Below are 22,247 nucleotides of genomic sequence, written 5' to 3' on the forward strand. Positions count from 1 at the left end.
CCTCCTGTTTGATGTGTAATCCCCTGGCCAAGGGAGGAGGCTTTGATGCCTGGTCTCATCATAGGCTCTGAATGCATAACCTCACAGAAAAATTATTTCCATCACAAATCCTACTGATAAATTCTGTCACATGTAGGCAAAGTTGAAAGTTGTTAGGAAAGCAGTGAAATTGCAATGACACATTCTTTTTGTGTATAAATTTTAAAAATTTTAAAACTATTTATGCTTTTATACTATGACAACAAACTGAATTCTAGTCAACTTCCATAATACAAATATTAAGAAATGCCATGCTAGAACACAATACTGTTTTTCAGGAAATAATCCAGAAAGCCTCAAAACACACATTACATTTCCTATTTTTCTTTCTTCACTGAATACCTAGCAGCCACAATTTAAAGGAGAGGTTTAATTTGGCCCATGTTTTAAGCTATTTCAGTCCATGGTGTGCTGTTTCTAAGGCAGGAACATTATGGTGGAAGGAGAAGGAGGAATAAAGTTTATGAATTAATAATGCATAGAAACCAGAAAATGGTATCAGTACCACAGAGAAGGTGATAAACACCAGGTGAAGTACTCAGATCACTCTGCCATGGCCCACCCAGCCACATTCAGAACTGTGCTTGACCAGTTGCCTCAAGTTACTTTTAAAGCCAATCAAGGTAACAAAACAAAACTGAAACTTCAGAATATATTATTGTTAAAATGGCTGCTGAGTGAGTAAATGGACAATTTTCAAAAAATTCTACAAAATAAGAGAATTTAGTTTCTTTTTTTTTTTAATTTTTTTTTTTTGTCTTTTTCATTTTTATCGGTACCAAGGATCGAACTCACGACTGCCTGCTTGCAAGGCAGGTGCTTATGCCGCTGAGCTAAATCCCCAGCCCCAAGAATTTAGTTTCTATTTTCATATCAAAGATACTAAATTGGAGACGTTTTTAATCTCTGCTGCAGAAGGAAAGGCTAAAAATTCTGTAGCAAGGAATGGAGGGGTTTCAGAATCAAAACAAGATGGTTACAGAATGTGTGAAGACATACTAAGAAATTAAGCCATGTTAAAACTGAGCACTTTTGGGAATCTACTAAGTATTATGAAGTACATCAAAATGAGCTTCCTATCAGGGTATGTTAGCACATGCTCAAAATCACTGCTGGGATTGGGGTTGGGAGGCTATGGAAACAGAATTGCTGCAAATTTGAGGCCAGTCCGGGCTACAAAGTGAGTTCAAATCCAACCTGAACTACCTAGTGACACCCTGTCTCAAAAGAGAAACATAAAAAATGAACTTCAGGCTGAAAGAATAAGCACACACATAATTTGTATTCTAATTACAAAATAAATTGTTGTAAATGAAGTTTTACAGATGGACTGATCAATTAAAATATTATAGACATATTGAAACACAGAAAAATTATTATCCATTGTAAAAGAACTCTCAAACTGAATTTTTAAGAGAAATGTAAATTATCTAAATGTCATATGCATTCACTGTCTGAATAAAGACAAATGTTTAGTAGACCACCAAGGAATAACTAGTGGGAATGAACCACTTAGAAAATCTCTTTGAAAGAAACTCCAGTTGAAAATCTACCTTACTATACCAAAAAATTGAACTTAGTTTTTAAAACAATCATTTATTTTCCCCATAAAGCATGAATGATAATATTCAAACAACTTAATTAATCAAAAAATAGCAACCAAATATTCATGAATATAAGAAATTTTCCTCATTTTATATGTTCCTTGTTTTTGATACACAATACAAACATTGAGAGCATTAAAAATGAATGAACACAAGTGACTACATTGATTCTGTAGCTCAATAATATGAATACCAAGTAAATAAGGAATTTATCTCTTAAATTTAATCTTAAAATGGTCAAATGGAAGTTTTGTTTAAATAAATTGTACAGGTACAATGCTTCTCTGTTTTTTTGTTTTTTCTACTCTATCATATTACTAGAATAACTTTAGTGTTTCATTGAATAGTTCAGGAAACACCTTTCATCTACAAATCCCTCTTTCCCAAACACACATCATTTACTGAGTTATCATACAAGACACTCCTAAGACAGCAGGGCAGGATTTGCAGTTATATCAATGATTACCATTTAATGGCTACAAAGATGCACTCTGCCTGACCCACTGGAGAGCTGCTTATCAATTAATCTAGGAAAGGGCATGGAGTTTTGTCTCTAACATCAAGAGATGGTGTGACACTTTACACTTGAATTTCCTACAATCATTTAGTGACCTGGATAACAAAGGATGAAGAAGCCTTAGAAGACACCAAATGAAGTTCTACCAGTTTTCCAGTAGATTCCGTGCCTCAAAAGTCCTTGTAATGAAAGGTAATTTTCGTAATTGTCTAAGTGCAATAATCTCAAGGTTTGTTTTACTTATAAGCATTAAAGACATTTTGAATACAATGTTCCATGATGTAATCAACTTCTAAACACAAGATTTTGAGGAATGCATAACAGAGGTTGTGGGAGTAATGGAGTAGAAAGAAAGAAATATCTGTGAAGCACCTTCTGGTTGCCAGAATGTGCTAGGCCTTCTGCACTGTAGTGTGCAGAAGCTTCCAGTTAGTGACATCATTCCCGACAATTATATAGATTGAAAGTGGACTATTTGAAGAGAAATATTATTCACTGTGGTCACCTTCTTAGATACAAGCTAGAACTGGGCTTCAAGATCCAGCCTTGGCAGCTACTTTTCTCAGTGATGCTTTCATTGCCTTCCTGTCTCACAACTCCATCTCAAGCCCTCTGACTGACAAAGAATTCCTTGATTTAAGGTCTTGAGTATTGTCAAAACTGTTTCTGTCAAGAGAGCGCATTCAACTGCTACCAGTGTGACTTTTGCCTGATGAGTGTATGAATGCAGCCAGCTGGGTCCAAAGCAGGCCCACTGGGCAAATACACCTTGGTTCCCCATCTGTCATCATTGCTCACAGTGGGTTGACTTTAGGCTCGTTAACTCCATGGCCTCTGTTTTCTCATTTGAAAATGGGAATATATTATCTCTTCTGGTCACTTTTTGGGAGTGTAAAGGAAATTGTGACTGTTAAGTAAATTTTAAAAATGTTAAAGCTTTTAAACTTGCCACTATAGTCAAAGATTAGAAATGGCAGATGCAGCCTGTTTCCATAATTAGAAAGTGATAAAACTCAGCTAGGGTTGGCATTGCTATGCCAGCTGCAGCATGTAGGATAAATGTAACTCAGATCAAAGTGCACCTTGTTATGCTAATCCATTTCAAGGTTTCATGGAGATATCACCCAGATACAACTAAGCTCAGTCTTAAGCAACTGATTGCTTCCACTTACCCTAGCCTACTATAAGATAAAATGTCCCAAATTAACTTGCCTGAGCCAAACCCGCTTAGCACTATATGACAAGACAATGTATAACCAACAATTAAAAGTCCTGTTTTCAATATTCTTAGCACTTTCTGCTAGGTTTCTTTAAAAACTCCCACATATCATAACACATATAAATATTTTATCAACCCCAGGGTGGGACGGATGATTTAGAACCAAGAGTCCCATCAGTTCACCAGCATAAATAAAGTTGTTTGCCTTTCTATATTCCTTGGTAGTAACTGTGGGGAACCACCAGCGTGACTTTTCTTACCTCTCCTTAAAAGAACAACTACCTCCACTTTGGATATTCTTGGCCCTATCACCATGTACTGAAATATACAGAGCTGGCTAGACTATTTCTTTGTGCCTCCAACTAGCTTTAAACAATATAAATTAGATTAGCTGAAGAGCTGATGTGTAGTCCTTGAAGCAAGGTGACAGATGCTGTTTCACCACTCAGTAACTCCCCAAAAAACATGGTTGAGCCAGGCAAGATAGAGAATCATTATCCACACTGCTGGCTGGGACCAAGCCTTGAGAAAGGGGCTGTGACTTCCCAGAGTAAAAAGGATTTTACATTAGAACTGAAGCATCAATCCCAAATTATTGGTACTACCTCAGTTATGTTATGCAGATTGCTCTTTCTTTCTGAATTTCTTGCTCTTTGCATATCACAGAGGTGATCTCAGACCTTCTACCTAGCCCAGCTTATAGCAGTAATGGTAGTCACACATTTCCCACCACTCTGAAGCACTCATAGCATTCAGGTGTTTCTGATCACTCTCCTTGTTACCATCCCTGAGGTATTTCTCCCTTGGGATATTGATAAAACCCAGATTAGGCCCTGTGTCATGGCCACTTTGTTCTAGTGAACTGCTGTAAAGAGCCACATGACCACCCCGCAGCTGTCTCCCCACCTCTCCCTTGTATGGGCACATAGTGCACCTACATCAACCATGATCCCCTCCTGCTCACGCCATGTACACAGATGTGATGAGGATCCATCAGAGATCACCTCATAGCCTCTTTCTGTCCCACGCCCCCCCCCATTGCCCTATAGAAGCTGCAACCACTTTCTCAATAAACAAGACTTGATTGGCCTTCCTCAACTTGTCTCTGTCTCTCTTTGTCTCTTGCCCTGACTGTGTTAATCCTCGTTCCTCCTCCAGGTGGTTACCCCATGGATTGACCCAAGGGCCAGGTCAAGTGGCACCCAATGTGGGGCATCTGGCACGGAAGATCCAATGAGGGAGCCATCCAGGGATGTGTGCATACAAAGGAAACTAAGAGTTCTGTGACCAACGCTATGCAGGAGCCTGCCATGCTGCCCAAGTCATGGTAAGTGGACAGTGATCCTTTCCCCTTTTTTTCCGGCATGGGTCAAGCATTAAGTGATCATAAACTTTTCGTGGGAGGCCTAAGTAAGGCGTTAAAGACAAGAAGAATTAAGGCTAAAGAAAAAGATTTATTACAATATTTTCAATTTATTCATTAGGTTTGTCCTTGGTTCCATTTAGAGGGCTCTATTGATGCAAAAAGGTAAGAGTAGGAGATGCATTAAAGGATTACTATCAGATCTTTGGCCCTAAAAGGTCCTGGTTACGGCCTTTGCCTACTGTAACCTAATCTTGGAGCTACTTACACAGCACTGCCGAGACCCTCAAATTGATAAAACAATCACCCAAGGTGAAGCTGCCCTACGTTCTTCCACTGTGCCAACATTGCTCCCCTCAGGAGACAAATCTGAAGTCTCTTGCCCCTCTGACAAGGAGGCAAATGATATATTAAAAAAGCTCCAATGGCAGCTCACCGCCACCCAAGCCCCTATCACCGAAGGCCCACCACAACTCTCTATATCCCATCCTCGCTCCTTTACAAGAGGTCAATTGGGAACAATTAGCAGAAGAAGCCAGCCAATATCACTCGGACCCTATCATAGCCCCCATTTTGATAAAACCACCCACTTGCTATGATAAGACACCCAAATTGTCCAGCCCCTCTACCAACCGCGCTTCTTGACTTAGAGTCAGAAATTCATGACTTGCAACAACAGGTCCAATTAGAACAAGAAAAACAAAGACTCATTCTGCAACACCAAACTTTATAGATGGGCCAATTGGATGCCACCTCTAAGATGGTGCCAGCTTCTAAAATGGCACGTGCTTAACTTCTGCCACATCAGGGTAGGCCCTTCCCCAAAATGGCATTTCCAGTGATGGAGACAAATGTGCCTCCCCAAGATGGTGCTGCACAGCTGCAAAATGGTGCCACGCCACCAGCACCACAGGTCATCAGGACCCATACACCATTTACAGTGGTGGCCCTAAAAGAATTAAAAACAGCAGTCACCCAAAATGGTCCCAATGCCACATTCACCATCTCAGGCTTAGACTCTTTGACCCAGGGTTGGATTATTCCCAATAAATAAACTAAGGCCACACTCTTGGGAGGTAATTATCTATTATGGAAATCTGAGTTTTTTGACCAATGTAAAAATATTGCCAGAGATAATGCTGCTAGACAAAACCCTTGGACCCTCCCTATGGAGACTGGAGATTTCAATACAAAAGAGGCCCAAATGAGATATAATCTCGGCCTCTTCGCACAAGTCAATGTGGCAGCTACTAGGGCTTAAAAGTGGCTCTCTTCCAGAGGTGAACTGACTTCCACCCTTACCCAAATTAAACAAAAGCCTGAGAAACCATTTTCAGACTTTGTTGACTGCTTCCTACAGGTGGCTGAACGCCTTTCAGCACTGCAGAAACAAATGCCACCTTGATAAAAAAAAAATTAGCTTATGAAAATGTAACATCAGCTTTCCAAGCCACAATCCAGACTCATAAAAAGAAAGAGGATTTATCCAGCTATATACACCTGTGTGCAGACATAGGACCTGCTTATCACCAAGGTCTAGCTATGGCTGCTGCACAACAGGGGTGTACAGTAAAACAACTCCTTTCCCACTCAAAAAGGGATGGTAATTGTGATAATGGCCAATTTATCTGCCCCGTGTATTCAGGGCCCTTTTGCAAATGACTCATCCATCATTGATATGGGCCCCCTCATGTCCCCCAATTGCTCTCAAACCACCTATTATACTGATCCCTTATGACCCCCTCAGGACAAGTGTTTGTCTGTGGGGCCAATCTGGCTTACCCTTTTCTCCCATCCAATTGGTCATAAGAATATGTATGCTAGCTGTCATTTTGCCTGATATTGATATAATTCCCATACAAGAGCCTATACCCATACCAGAGTTTACCTACATCTCTGGCCGCCAAAAACAAGTGGTGGCTCTTGTCCCACTTCTGATAGGAATGGGTGTCACTGGGGCACTAGCCACCAGTACAGCTGGATTGGGTGTCGCCCTAGATAAGTACACTGAGATCTCCAACCATCTGTCAAAAGATGTCTGGGCCTTGTTCACCACCATACGGACCCTCCAAGATCAACTAGATTCATTGGTAGAGGTGATCCTCCTAAACAGATGAGGGCTAGACCTCCTAACTGCAGAACAGGGGGGAATTTGTCTTGCCTTACAGGAAAAATTTTGCTTCTATGTTAACCAATCCGGCATCGTACGTGGAAAACTTCAAGAAATTGAAGAGCGGCTCAAATTGAGAAAACAGCAGATGGCCTCTAACCCCTTCTCCTCACTCTGGGGAGGGCTCTTCCTCTACCTAGTGCCCCTCCTGGGCCCCTAGCTTCCTTGTTGCTTCTCCTCTCTGTGGGTCCTTGTATTTTTCAGAGGATCATGACACTTGTTAATAGCTGGATAGATGCGTTTATGGCAAAGCCCATTCAGGTACACTATCACCAGCTGGAGGTGGCAGATCAACAAACCTACTGGGAAAGAATTCCCACAAGTGGCCCATATGACAACATGGCCTAACTTGTCCTGAGACAGTGGACAGGCAGCCAGAGACAGGCAACTAGGACATACATGCCACACCATTGGCTGCCTAAGACAGGCACAGGACCAACTGATGTCCTGCAAGCCCATGATGGGTAAGGCTGGGTTGGGTTCATGTAAAGAGGTCCTTAACCCAAGAAAGGTGCTGTCCTCATAGGGCCTGCCATACTCCTGATTAAAAAATATATAAAAAGAGAAGAAATGTAGGGAGCCGCACGACCGCCCCACTGCTGTTTCCCCACCTCTCCCTTGTATGGGCACATAGTGCACCTACATCAACCATGATCCTCTCCTGCTCATGTCACATACACAGACATGATGATGACCCATCATAGATCACCACATAGCCTCTTCCTGTCCCACTGGCCTGCCCTTGCCCTATAAAAGCTGTGACCACTTCCTCAATAAACGAGACTTCATTGGACTTCCTCAACTTGTCTCCAACTCTCTTTGTCTCTTGCCCTGTCTGTGTTAATCTCCATTCCTCCTCCAGGTGGTTGCCCCATGGATTGACCTGCGGGCTGGATCAAACTGCCATCTTGGATGGACTTAGGATCCCATTGCCTCCCCATAAAAAAAAAACATACATGCAAATTATGAACTAAATAAAAGTCCTTCTTTAACTTGCGATGCCAAGGGGTTTTTTTTTTGTCCCAGCAATGAGAAATGTAACTTGAGTATAGTAAAGAAAATGCAAATGAGACGAGAAAGAATGGTGGAAAACAGGCCTTTTTCTTGAGCCATACAATGCATGGGTAAAAACAGCTGAATGAAATGGAAATGGCCTAATATATTAGAACATATTTAACATAAAACATTATATACAAGGGGAGAAAATGCAAAAGGCCATCTGCACCCTGGACTGAAGAGAATCCATTCAAAGTTGAAAAACTTGCTGTGCACTGCAGAATCCATTGTGAGTATGTATTAGGAGGCAGAGGTTCTGTACAGGAAGACTCCAGAGTCTGCACGGACATGGATGCCCAAAATGTGGGCAAAGTTCCTTCTCCTCTTCTGTAGCAAAAGTGAAACTTCCTTCTTTTGCTTTTATGCCATCAAAGTTATAGGTCTACTGGGCGATGCCACTACATTCAAGGTAGTTTTTCAATCTTCCCTCATCCAGACACATGCAAGACTGTGCTAATCTAATCTGTTAGGCATTTCATATTCAAGGTGACCCAATTAACTGTCCCAAGGGGATGGTGACCCTTTTCACTTTCCTCACGGTAAAAGGCATCCATTTCTTCAAACACTGATTAACTCAACAGACCTGTCTTCCACTCCATATGTCAAGGGTAAAAAGATGAGGAAATTTGAGGGACATTTTCTGGATTTCCTGGATTGTCAAGAGAAACAAGAGGATGACCTGGGAGTCATCAGGCAGATACACTGAGTTACAAGTGTAATCTTTACATAGGAGTTTGTCACTTCACACAGAACAGTGGGCAGGAGCCTGGCTCCACTGAAACCTAGGGAATCAGGAGCTGAAAATGTCTGGGAAAGGCATTCAGCAGACTCCTTTGTAAGAACTTGGTCTCTATCCACACAACTGATGCAAGCTATGGACAGGCTATGCCCTGTGTTACATACATAGGGGCACTATGGCACTAAAACACAAATGGGCTCAATGCACAAAGCCACATACCCTCTACAAGTCTGGTCCAGAAGGAGAAATGGGCACTTCCTCCACAGCACCTGAAGTGCCATATTGGTATCGGAAGAGCCAGTCTGTCCTGCCTCCAAAAGCACAGCCTTTGTAGGCCTTTCTTACATTCCATCTCATTGAGTTGTCACAAATCTATGAAGTAGGTAGGGATCATGAATATGATGTTACAGAAGAAAAAATTGATACTGAGATGTGAAACAAGACAAAATCTGAAGTAGCTACTGCTAAAACAGAACCCTTGGGCCCAGTTACTTCCCTTGAAATCCTTCTAGAATATTCTGGAGAAACTCACAAACATTCTCAGCCATTTGAACTAGAACAAATTTCATTTCATGTAGAAAAAAGAGACACATTTTGTGTGTAGCTTATGGTGTACATTGCATTACAGGAATACCAAGATAAATTCCACACTGGAAAGTAAGACAAAAACTACTGCTTTCATTCTAGTATTTCCAATACCCTAACAGGTTGTTTTTGTAGAGAAGTCATGGAAATGGGATGAAATGTCCCTCCATGCCATTCTAGCAGAGAAAAAGTGACATTTGTTCTTTTCATTTATAATTGAATACAAATTGATTGCCACTTCTTACAAGACTGTACAAATTCTTACACAGTAGAAGTAAAGAAAATTCTACTTTAGAAAAAGAATGGAATATCTGATTTTTACCTAGAACATGCTTGTTAAAAATAAATGTAATTTTTGAGGGGACTTGATACTTTTATATAATTAATTAGTGGTTTATCAAAATCAGCACACATCAGAATAAAAGGAACGGATCCCACCTTGGCACAGTTTCATGACACACCACAGCAACAATAGCTACAGGCCCAAGTCAAGAAGAAATTTATGCCATTTCATAGCTGCTGCATGGAACTATGTGGCTGTTCTCCAGAAATGATGAGATGAAACACATAGAGGACTGCATGGCATAGCACTCCTTTTACTTTTCAGAACTGAAAGTAATTGTATGTATAAATTTCATGGGGCTGGGGATTTAGCTCAGTGGCATAAGCACCTGCCTTGCAAGCGCATGGTCGTGAGTTCGATCCCCAGTACCAATTTAAAAAAAAAAAGCCCAACTCAATTTCACTGCAAACAGCACTAAACATATAAGCTATTTGTAATATGAGTGCTATGAGGCTTCCCAAAATTGAAAGTAACCAACCCAGTATGCCTAGACTCCAGTGGCCATTACATAAATAATTACATACAATTGTGGTGCTACCTGGTGAATAATGTACAATTTGGCACTTTTAAGAGGTGGCGTGGGACACCTAGAGCACAGGAAAGAGGTATGCACTGTGGGTTGAGTGGTTTTGTGTTCCTAAATTCTGAAAGGATGAGGAGGAGATGGCACTGGGGAAGTGGACAGCAGCCAAATCCTGCTCATGTCATAGGCAGAAAGGGATTTTGGTAGATAAGTGGCAGAGATGTGGTCTGAAACGGGTCAGGAGTGGAAGAGTAGCCAAAGATGGTGAAAACAGATCAGATGTCTAAAGTGTCAGTCTCCCAGGCTCACTTACTACCTGTATTTTTGGGTCAGATCACTGGAGCAGCAGCCTTCTAGGGACAGAGTAGGGGATTACTGGCTGACTTGAGTTGATTTTTGTTGCCCAAAAGATAATTAATGTCGCCCAATTATGCTAAGTAAGAACAAGGGGCACAAATAGAGAGGAAAGCAAATACTGGAGAGCTAATGACTATTGAGTTATTACAGAAGAGCTGAAGAAACAAGATGAGTTCAAAGAGGAAATGAATCAAAATTTGACAACAATATCACTCAAAATACCCAAAATGGATTTGGGGTAAATAAGTAAAAATTGCATAAGATGACAACTATTCCAAATATTAATTAAAAATTCACAAGGGACATAGAATCCTCTGAAAGATATCAAACAGAAATACTTTAAATAAAAACTATGTAATTAATAACTTGCAACAATAGAAAATTTCAGGCACCCTGTCTAAAATTGAGTACACAACTGTAAAAGTTGAAGGAACAAAGAACATACACAGAGACAAGGAAGACCACTCAGCAGCTACTAGATGACATTAAGTAGAGCAACACAGAGAAAATAGGAATCAGAGAAAAACTAGAAGATGACACAGATTGAAATGTTAATATGTCTACAGAATTCATCACAGGAAACTTCTCAAATGAGAGAAAAGATTTGAACCTGAAAATAAGGAGACTTCCCTAACACCAAACAACTATAATAAAGAAAGTAATTCAACAAGGCCTATCTTCAGCAATTTAATAAATGTCAAATTTCCAGTAGGAAAAGAGATAGTTTAAACTTTTCAGATAAAAATAATGAAATGACATATAAAGATAAACTCATTAGCAATATTTGAGACTTTTCAATGTAAACCTTAGAGTGCAGAAGAATTTTGAATAAAATATTTCTAGGTTTGAGTAAACACTTTTCAATCCATGTGAACTTGCCTTTAAAAACTTTCCTTTAATATAGATGGGAAAATAATTAAATTTCATGAAAAAACCTGCATGTAGAGATGTGTGCATACATACTAAAAGAGTGCTCAGGAAATCCTAAATCAAAATTGCAAATGAATAGATTTAAAAATCCAGGTGAAATGAAGCTACTAACCAAAGTCAATGTATAAATAACCAAAAATGACAGGCAAAGCAAAGCAAAGAAGTCATCAACAGAGAAAGAGTACAATAATAGCAAATAACACATTTCAGTAGTCTCTCTGAATGTTAATGGCCTCAACTCACCAGTGAAAGACAGAGATCAGCAGCAGACTGGATAACAAAATAGAATGCAATCATCTGTTGTATTCAATAAACTTATTCAATCTAAATGTCAGTCAAGAAATCAAAAGAAGAATACAACACCCAAATCAAACAGGAATAGTAATTTTAAACTCATGCACAGTAAACTTCAAATTAAAACTGATTAAAGGAGACAAGGTCATTATGTATTAGCTGAAGTAATAGTAAAGAACAATAAATAGCACTTACAAATATATATGTACAATATACTAGAGCTCCTACCATCATAAAACCAATACCACTGTACATAAAAGATCAAATCATTAAGAAGGACCTTAAATTCTCACTTTTATAAAGAGACACATTAACTAAATATAAATAAATAAAGAAATATCAGAACTAAGCCAAAACTCTGAACATACAAACTTGGATAGTTGTCTATAGAATATTCCATCCATCCTCAATGAGTACATATTCTATTCTGTAACCTATAATACTTTCTCCAAACTGGATCACATAGTAGTCTATAAAATCTGCATATATAATTTAAAAAGAATCAAAATCACCCCATGTGTACTATCACACCACTGTGTAATGAAAATGGAAATCAATCAATCTTGGATGAAATAACAGAAAATATAGAAGCATTTTGGAAATTAATAACACACTTTTACACAGCCAATTGGTTACAGAAGAAATTTAGGAAAAACATTTAAAATTTTCTGAAAGTTCATGACAATGCTTTTACAACACACGAGAACACTTGGGACATTATGAAAGGAATCCTAAGAGGAAAGTTAACTGTTGTCAATCTTAGATTAGAAAAACAAAGTGAGTCCAAAAAAATAAACATGTGAACAACCTTATGGTAATTCAAACACTTGAGCAGACTGATGGGTACAATAAATCAAGTCATATGAGGCTGTCTCCTACTTTGGAAAACTTAGTATACAGATGTTTTCGGCTGGCCTTGGCTGTCTTAGACCCTTTCAGTGAACATCTAAACATGAACCTCTACAGCAATCCATAAATAACATACCAGATGGCTTATTCACACAGACTGAGGAGCAAATCTGCCAGAGGGAAGTGGCCCTCTGGGAGGTTGCTATCAGTTGAGTTGGATGAGTCATGGTGCCTCTCGGTTGACAGAATGATGCACAAATACAATTTATAAATTGTGCTTTTCACGTGGTCACCAGATCTCAAATGCAGAACCCAGGATGTAAATTTCTCCTGGGTCCTATGGGAGGCTTTGCTGAAAATATTTAGGGGCGTAATTGTGTCCACCTCAGTAACACATTCATGTAGATGCACACATGATGCTTGTGTCTACATGGGTAACACAGAAGATTTCTCCTCCCTCAGAATAGACTACAGATGTTCTCTAAGATACTCCTTATGGTCATTGTCTTCCTTCTCCTGCAGCAACCCCTGTTAGTGTTTAGTTTTGAAAATCAGCCCTACCTACTCAGAAGGAGCACCAGTGTGTACAAGGATGATGATGATATGTGGTATTTGGGAGGTCCCTCCCTTTTTATTTATTTTTACTTCACTGATAATGTTAAACTAAAGCCTAAAATGTAGCCTGTCATGTTACTGTAAGTGTCTTTCTCATGGATTCATTGTCTTTTTGGGAGTCAGGAAAGATACTACCTAAGCATCTGTCATTTATGCTATTGCTCATTCATCCTCATCCATTCTATTGCTTCCCTGTCCATCTCACCCATATATATGAAGTACTGTCCAGGAATTATTTTTAATTTCCTTGTAATCTGTCTCACCTTTTGAAACTGGGAAGATAAATTCTTATATTCTTATCCTATTGTTTTCAAGGTTAGAACCTGAGGCATGCATCACCCTTTACTTTACTGGAACATTCCTTCTTCCTTCCCCAATAGAGCTGCCACTACACAACACACTGACTGATGTTCTTTTGAATCAGGAGCTGAGACATTATGTTGAATCCAGTGCCAAGCAGCTGTCTGACTTATAGTGCAACTGAAGTCCCTAATATAGTAGGAATCATGCTATAGCAGTGATACTACTAAAAGCATATTAGCTTCTGGAGAATTTTTCTGAGTTTGTAAATTATTTTTCAAAAATGTTGCTAAGATAAAATTAATGTAAGACTTTTTATTACAAAATAGTTTCAGTTAATAAATGGAGAATAAATTGTAGAAACTTGAAACTTTACAATTCTTTTTTTTATTTTATTTAAGAGGAAAAAGAGAAAAACACAAAACAAAACAAAGCGGTGTAAGCGTACACGTAATACAGAACTACAAAGAAAAAAAAAACATAACAGTAAGCAATCACCTGTTAATAGATTACATATTATCATCTTGGAAATAGTTGCTCAAATCACAGTATCAAAGAATACAAAGTGGACATTCAAACAGAGAGACTGCAAACAGCTGTGTTCAATGATCCAAAAACATTAATATAGTCAGCTATTTAAAACCCCTAAACACACTTGCTGTTATATCCATTAGAGCTCTTTTTTCCCCTCTCTTTTTTACAACAAAATTTACACATTTTGGATTTTATTACTCCTTAGTTCTTATTACTTTTTTGGGGGGGGGAGAATAAAGTCAAATATGGCAAAACAAAGCTGTCAGTCAAAACAAAGGATAGACATAGCACATGATGTAGAACAGAGTACAAGGTTATCAACAATGGTTATCAACGTTGTCTCTTGTTTCCTTAAAAATAATTGTCTATCTCATTAGATATTATAAAGTTGGACAAAACAGTAGAGAACAAGACCAATAAAACTTAGGCATTGTAAACATTACAGGACTTCCAAAGGAGACAATAGTCAAACCAGAATTGGCATCTTAGTGAATCATATTGCCTTCAAAGTAGTTGCCTATACCCTCAAACTTGATACTATCATACAGAATGGAACAGAGTCTAATCACTCAAAACAAGATCGTGGGAGTATTACAGGACTTCAAACCAAGTTAATAGGAAATCAAAAAGAGTTACTATTATATATCCTAACTTTTAATTTTTCCCCTTAATTAAAACAAACATAAGAAATAACTACATAATTTTTTAAACAATAAGGGAGAGATTGAGATAAAATAGGACATAACAATATAACAATACAGGTCAAAGCATGACTGTTTCAGCAACCTAGTGCTTCACCACCAAATAACCCGACTTAATAGTAGTTACCATAGTGTCTGTCTTTTTCCTTGAAATATTTGGATAAAACTTCATATACTATAGCTTCAAATATTTCCATATCAAGAAGCCCAGAATAAAGCCTTTCTAATTAATAAGTGAAAACTTTATAAGGCTTCAAGGCCACATAATGGGGAATCATTATTACCACAATGGTTTCCCTAATGTAAGTAATGATTCAAATATATAAAAATATGTGGTAATCATGAAACTTTACAATTCTTGATGTAATAATTGATTTGGGTGGTGATTATCAATGTATACTAAAACCACTTGCTAAAAAGGTATTGGAAAAATCAACAACCACATGCCTTCAAATAATCATCTCACAGGTAATTTGCTGTTTGCCAAAATGAAAAGAAACATATTTATAACTCTGCAATAAGGATTAAAAAGTGATCAAATTTAACATCACTTAGAAAGAAATGAAATGAAGTGTATACAACAATATGATAAAAGTACAAAATATACAACTTTGTGGATTTTTCCTGCCAAATTATGTTTAATTTGAATCATCAAGATACAATCTGACATACATTGGCTGGTATCATTGTTTCCTTTTTATGGAAAACAAAAAAGCAAAGAGAACTCTTTTAGATAGAATAAAACCAGAGAGATAATCTATCAAACATTATATGTGACTTTTGAATGCATAAAAGATTTTAAAATAAAGGACTAAAATACATTGGAAATAGTGCATGCCCTGGATACAATCCTTGACCCTCTAATTTTATTTAACAGTGATTAATATGTCTTATACCACTACTGAGCATCCATTTCTATTCATAAACTTACTCCCAGGGGCCACTGTAGATATTTGTTTCCTTTTCACATAATGTGCATATCATGGCTTTATACAGTGTGTCCTCCATGATCTCTGGCCTCTCTGACCATGCCAGGTAAAGCATAAGGAAAAATTCATCCATGAGATTTTCCACCCTCCAGATTGATTCTTCTTCGCATGCACATATGGGCATTCTCTGTTCTCAAATACTATAACATTATTCTTGCATCTGGATGTAATTAAAGGATTTTGCAGATTCTGAAGACTAGTAGATTTACTGTGTCCACTATGTGATATGGGGATGGTACTGACAAAATTATTGATTTAGTTGTATCAAATGCTGAAGCCATCCATATATGATCCTGTCATTGGAAGCAAGGATCTCAATGGTAAGAAATACTGATCTCTCAACTCCATGGATGGTGTCTGTATCTTTCCCATATTTATCATCATGTACAAATGCCAACTGATACTTTTGTTCCTGGATACTTTTTCCCATGATATCATGTCTTTGGAGACAAAGTCCTTTTATATTACTAGAATTTTAGAACCCACTCTACCCAGGACTCCAGAACAAGACAGTACAGGTAGGTGATATTGTAAGTGTCAGGCGTGAATTTTTTACATAATTTTCCAAGCTCTGTTATATGTTGTCCTTACCGATGTGATATTCTATGAGAGTCTGTTATCTGCTGGGGAATTTTTTTTCAGGCAATGATAGAGTGATAGGAATATGGAGTGGGTGGATCAGAGAACTCTACTGTCAAGGACTTTAAAGCTTTCAAAAAATAAGCATTATATTTGTTGAGAATGATAAGGATTTAATTTAATAAGAACACAAGCCTGGGCTAAGCAACACTAAAATGGGGTTTTTCCCTGTTTAGGAGAACCTGCTGTGACTCCTGAATGCTGCAGCGACCAAAGGGATTTTATAGCCAGTGAGGAGGATGGAGGTCCCTGGATGCACATGATGAAGAGACAACACAAGAACAGTGAAGGATATGGAAAGAAACCTGGGGAGTCTAGCTTTGGGAACTCCTTTGTGGTCATGCATTTTCTGAAGGCAATGGAAGACCAGAAACTGATTAGCTAGCAAGTGTCCTCAGATTTCAAGAATGCTGAACAGAAAGTGCATTCCTATTTTGGGAGAAGTGGAGAAGCTACCATCTCTCTCTCTCTCTGTTGTTCTCTGCTTTCAATTAGCACCAGCTCAGGGAATCAGTCTGCTATTCTGTGGGCCCAGGTTCATACCTACTTACAAGAAACCTGGCCTGTGACTGAAAAGATCATCCTTTCAATTCCAAAAGCTTTTCATTACCAGGCTGACTTACCCACTAGGAAGAAGTATTAAAGGAAACATGAGACAATTTTTATTTCCGCCAAAAGCAAAAGCAAAATAAATTTTGAAAAAAATGGCATAAATATTTTCTCTGTATATCAACAATGTATTGCAAAAAATAAGTTTAATATTTTCTAGGAGGTTATGGTCCATGTATTCAGAGATGCCATGATTCTAATAACTAAAATATTTCAAAAAATATATTACTTTCTGTACCCACTTATAGGTACCTATGAAGTTGGATGTACATTTCTATACTGCTCTAAACCATATTTCATACACAGCATATTTTAGCACATACATTAAAATGAAGCCTTTTTATTACTTCAAAATTATTTCAGATGTTTGTGCAAGGATAAAATAGTTGACCATGTCTTATAGTTTAAAATGCTTTATTGGGATCATTTTATATATTTTTCATATATCATTTTAAACCTGAAATAAGCAGAAATTTCAATTATCAAAAGTCATTTATCTTTTGACAGTTTTGTTCTTCTTTACCATGCTTCCAATGTGTAAGTGTACAAATAAGTATATTAATCCAAGAATTATTTAGTACCTCTCAATTTGTTTTGCATAAATGTAACTGTGATTTTCAGAACTCTTTGCATATAAATACCATATCTATTTGTGATTTGTTATATGATCTCTGTGCTATAATCAGTATACATGTTTATACATATGTAAATGAATATAAAAATTGCCTATAGCTCATTTTCTCCTACCTTGTTGCATTATTGTGTCTTACTTTTCCATTTTATCTGTTTATCATACTACATTAAATGATGTGTCTTATATTTCTAAATTATCATTTTATTATTTTTAAGAATTACTTCTATAGATATTGCTTTTAAAGTTTTGGTGTTTAACATAGAAAAACTCACTTTCTATTTTTAGAGTAGTGGCGAGTTTGACAGAATTTTTAGGGTTAATACATGTGAAATACACTGATGCTGATATGTCTTACTGGAACATTATGTTTCTTTAAAAGCAAATTTTTATTAATTATGTTAGCACATTTTGGATATGTAAAATGAGAATAATAATCATAGGGAATATACAACTGTAACTGACATATCTTGATTCTTTATATTTTTCCACTCTTCTTCCTTCCTTCAACTCCTCTTCCCCTTTTTATTTATAAACCTTTGCTTTAATCTTTCTATTTTGTTTTTTTACTTTTTGTCTTCTTCCTTTCTCATTCCCCTCTCACTTATTCACTGTGGCATTTAAACACCGACTTCAGCCGTCACCTGGAGGAGGGAGCTGAACTGAGCCACGGGGAGCTGGCTTGGGCCTTGCTGGTGAATTTCTCTCGGTCAGTAGAGCATGCTGCAGCTGCCCGGCCTGTAAGATGGAGCCGAGCTGACCCATGGGGGCATGCTTGAGCCTTGCTGGTGACCTTCTCTTGGCCCAGAGAGCACTGGCACTACTGTCACCACCTGGAGGAGGGAGTAACCCTGTATTGAGGCCTACCAAGGCCATGCAGGTCACCTTTTTTCAGCCTGGGGAGCTTTGCCAAACAAGGAGGTAGATGCCTACACAACATCCAATCCTTGGAAGAGTTTGAGATCCTTGCTCAGGGTGGTTGGGGCCTTCTCAGCTTGCCACCACACTAAATTGGGCTTAGGGGAATTTGGGCCTGCCTGGACCATGCCTAGTGGCCTTCTTTCGGTCCAGGGAGCTTTGCTGCTAGAGGGGGGAACTGTGCAGCTTAAGGAGGCTTTGAGCCTACCTGAAACCTGCATGGTAACCTTCCATTAATCCAGGGGCCTCACTGCCCAAGGACAGAGCTTTGTTATAAGAGGAGTCCCAGGAGCCCAGGACATAAGAGACAATTCCCAACACGTTCAGGGGAAGTTTTGGAACAACACTTGAAACATGGAAATACAGCCAAATGACAAAACAAAAGACCAAAATGCAATCTAAAAAATCCATCCCATCCCAAGAAAGCCTAGGAGCCATGTACATAGAAGAAAATATATCCCAAAGTAGAAGAAGAAATGATAAAAGTAATGACAGAGAGGCTGGACATATCTAAAGCAGACACAGTTTAAAAATCAGAGAAACAAAACAAAAAGAGTCACTGAACAAAAAAACATAAGAAACAAAGAGAATACATAAAGCAAATTCAAAGAGATATACAGGAAATCAAAAATTACACTGAAAGTTGCCAAAACCACCTCAAAAGTGAAGACAGAATTTCAGATTTCAAAGACAAGATTGCAGCTAGTGAACAGGAAAGGAAAGATCTCTTAAAAATAACAAGGAATCAGGAAATAACAACCCAACAGCTGCAAGATGACTCAAAGAAAAACTAACATAAGATTGATAGGGATAAATGAAAAAGAAGGGGACAACACAAATGATATCAAGAGACTATTTATGGCAGTAATAGCTGAAAATGTCTCAAACATGAGAATGGAAATTGACATTAGGATTAGTGAAGCATATAGAACTCCAAATAGCTATAACCAAAATAAAACTACACCCAGACATATTATAATTACCATCCCAGAAATCCAACATAAAATAGAATATTAAAAGCTGTTAGAAGAGACAGATCACCTATAAAGGAAAGCCTATCAGAATCACAGCAGACTTCTCAACACAAACAGTGAAGTCAAGAAGAGAATGGAGTGAAGTATTTCATATCCTAAAGGAAAGTGAATTTCAAACTAGACTGATGTATCCTGCAAAACAGTCCTTCTAAATGGATGGAGAAATAAGATACTTCCATGAGAAAGAACAGCTGAAGAACTTCATGATCACCAAACCAACCCTGCAAAGAATACTGAAAGACAGTTTAAATGCACATAGGAAAAAAACAATAAACAAGGCAGACAACTAGACAGAATGGAAAGATAAAGATGCAAGAGCAAAAAGGTAACATATCAAAAATAATCCAATATATAATAGTCACAACCATTAATGTAAATGGTCTCAATTCACCAATTAAAAGAAATAGACTGGCAGAATTAATCAAGAAACAAAACCCAACCATATGTTATCTACAAGAAACCAATCTAACCCAAAAGATACTCACAGACTGAAAGTCAAATGATGGAAAACAATATTTCCTGCAATGGGAACACCCCAAAAAAGGGGGGTGGCCACTCTATTTGAAGACAATGTGAACTTCAAGCCAATAATGATCAGAAGGGGTAAAGAAGGTCACTACATACTGGTTAGGGGAAAACTCCAAAAGGAAGAAAAAACTATCTTAAATATATATGCACCAATTTCCAGAGCACCCAGTTATACAAAGCAAGTATTAATAGAAATGCAAGATCACATTAACAATAACACAATTGTAACAGTAGACCTTAACCCACGATTGACAAGGGACAGATCAACTAGACAGAATATCAGCAAAGAAATAACAGAACTGATTTACACTTGTGAACAAATGGACTTGACAGACATATACAGAGTGTTCCATCCAACATTGAATATACCTTCTAAGCGGTACATGGGACATTCTCTAAAAAGGACCAAATACTAACCCACAAAACATATTTAAATAAATGCAAAAGAGCTGAAATTATCCCATGCATATTATCACATCATAGCATCATGAAACTAGAAATTAATAATAAAAGAAACAGCAAAAACTCCACAAACAAATGGAAATTGAATTACACACTCTTGAGCAATCAGTGAGTCACATGGGAAATTAAAGAAGTTAAACAATACCTACAAGCAAATTAAAATACAAATACAACTTACCAGAATCTGTGAGATGCAATGAAAGCAGTCCTCACAGGAAAATTTATTGCACTGAGTTCCCACATCAGGAAAGCAGAATGAATACAAATAAACAACCTGATATTACACCTCAAATGTCTAGAAAAACAGGAGCAAGTCAGGACCAAAGCCAAAAGAAGGGAGGAAATTATAAAATCAGAGTGGAAATTAATGCAATAGAACTAAGAAAACAATCCAAAGAATCAATGAATCAAAGAGTTGGTTCTTTGAAAGATTAAATAAAATTGATAAGCCCCTAGTCAACCTAATTTTAAAAAGGAAAGAAAAAGCTCAAATTCATGCAACAAGGAATGAATAAGGTGAAGTCACTACAGAAACTGTGGAAATACAGAAGATCATCAAAACCTGTTTCAAAAACCTCTGCTTTCATAGGTTTGTTAACACAGAGGAAATAGACAGATTCTTAGAAATATATGAAGTACCAAAGCTGGGTCAAGAAGATGTAACACTGATGAATAACCCAATTTCTCTCAAGGAAATTGAAAATGTAATTAAGTTTTTACCTACAAAGAAGAGCCCAGGCCCAGATGGATTCACCACAGAATTTTACAAGAATACAAAGAAGACTTAATGGTGACATTCCTTGATCTCTTCAATGAAATTTAAAGGAAAGCAATTATTCCTAACTCATTCTTGGAAACAAAGATTACTCTAGTACCAAAACCTGAGAAAGACCCAACCAAAAAAGAGAACTACAGTCCAGTCTCCCTAATGGACACAGATGGACAAATCCTCAATAAAATATTGGCATATAAGATGTAGCAAATCATCAAGAAGATTATACACCATGACCAAGTGGGATTCATCCTAGGCATGCAGGAATGGTTCAATATATGTAAATCAATAAATGTGATCCACCATATCAAGAAAGCCAAAAGTAAGAATCACATGATCATTTCTATAGATGCAGAAAAAGCTTTTGATAAATTCCAACACTCATTCATCCTAAGAACCTTAGAGAAAATTGGAATAGATGGTCTTTACCTCTAAAGGCTATCTATCACAAACCAAATGCCACCATCATATTACATGGCCAAAAACTGACAGCCTTTCCTTAAAATCAAGCACAAGACAAGGATGTCACTTATCATCACTCCTATTTAATATAGTACTGGAAGTACTAGCCAGAGCAATTATACAAGAGAGATAGATAAAAGAAGTAAAGATAGAAAAAGACGGAGATCAATTATCACTATTTGCAGGTGATGTGATACTCTACATAGAAGGCCCCCAAAACTCCATTGAAAGACTCCTAGACATAATAAATAAATTCAGCAATGTAGCTGGATATGAAATCAATGCTCAAAAATCAGTAGCATTTGTCTACACTAACAAGAAAATTATGGAGAGTGAAATAAGAGAAGCCACACCCTTCACACTGGCATCTAAAAAAAATGAAATACTTGTGAATTAATCTCATGAAAGAAGTAAAAAATCTATGCAGGGAAAACTATAATACACTGAAGAAAGAAATCAAAGAAA

This window comes from Cavia porcellus, unplaced genomic scaffold (assembly GCF_034190915.1).
Source record: "Cavia porcellus strain 051 isolate PalLab524CR breed Dunkin Hartley unplaced genomic scaffold, mCavPor4.1 scaffold_18, whole genome shotgun sequence".
NCBI lineage: Eukaryota > Metazoa > Chordata > Mammalia > Rodentia > Caviidae > Cavia > Cavia porcellus.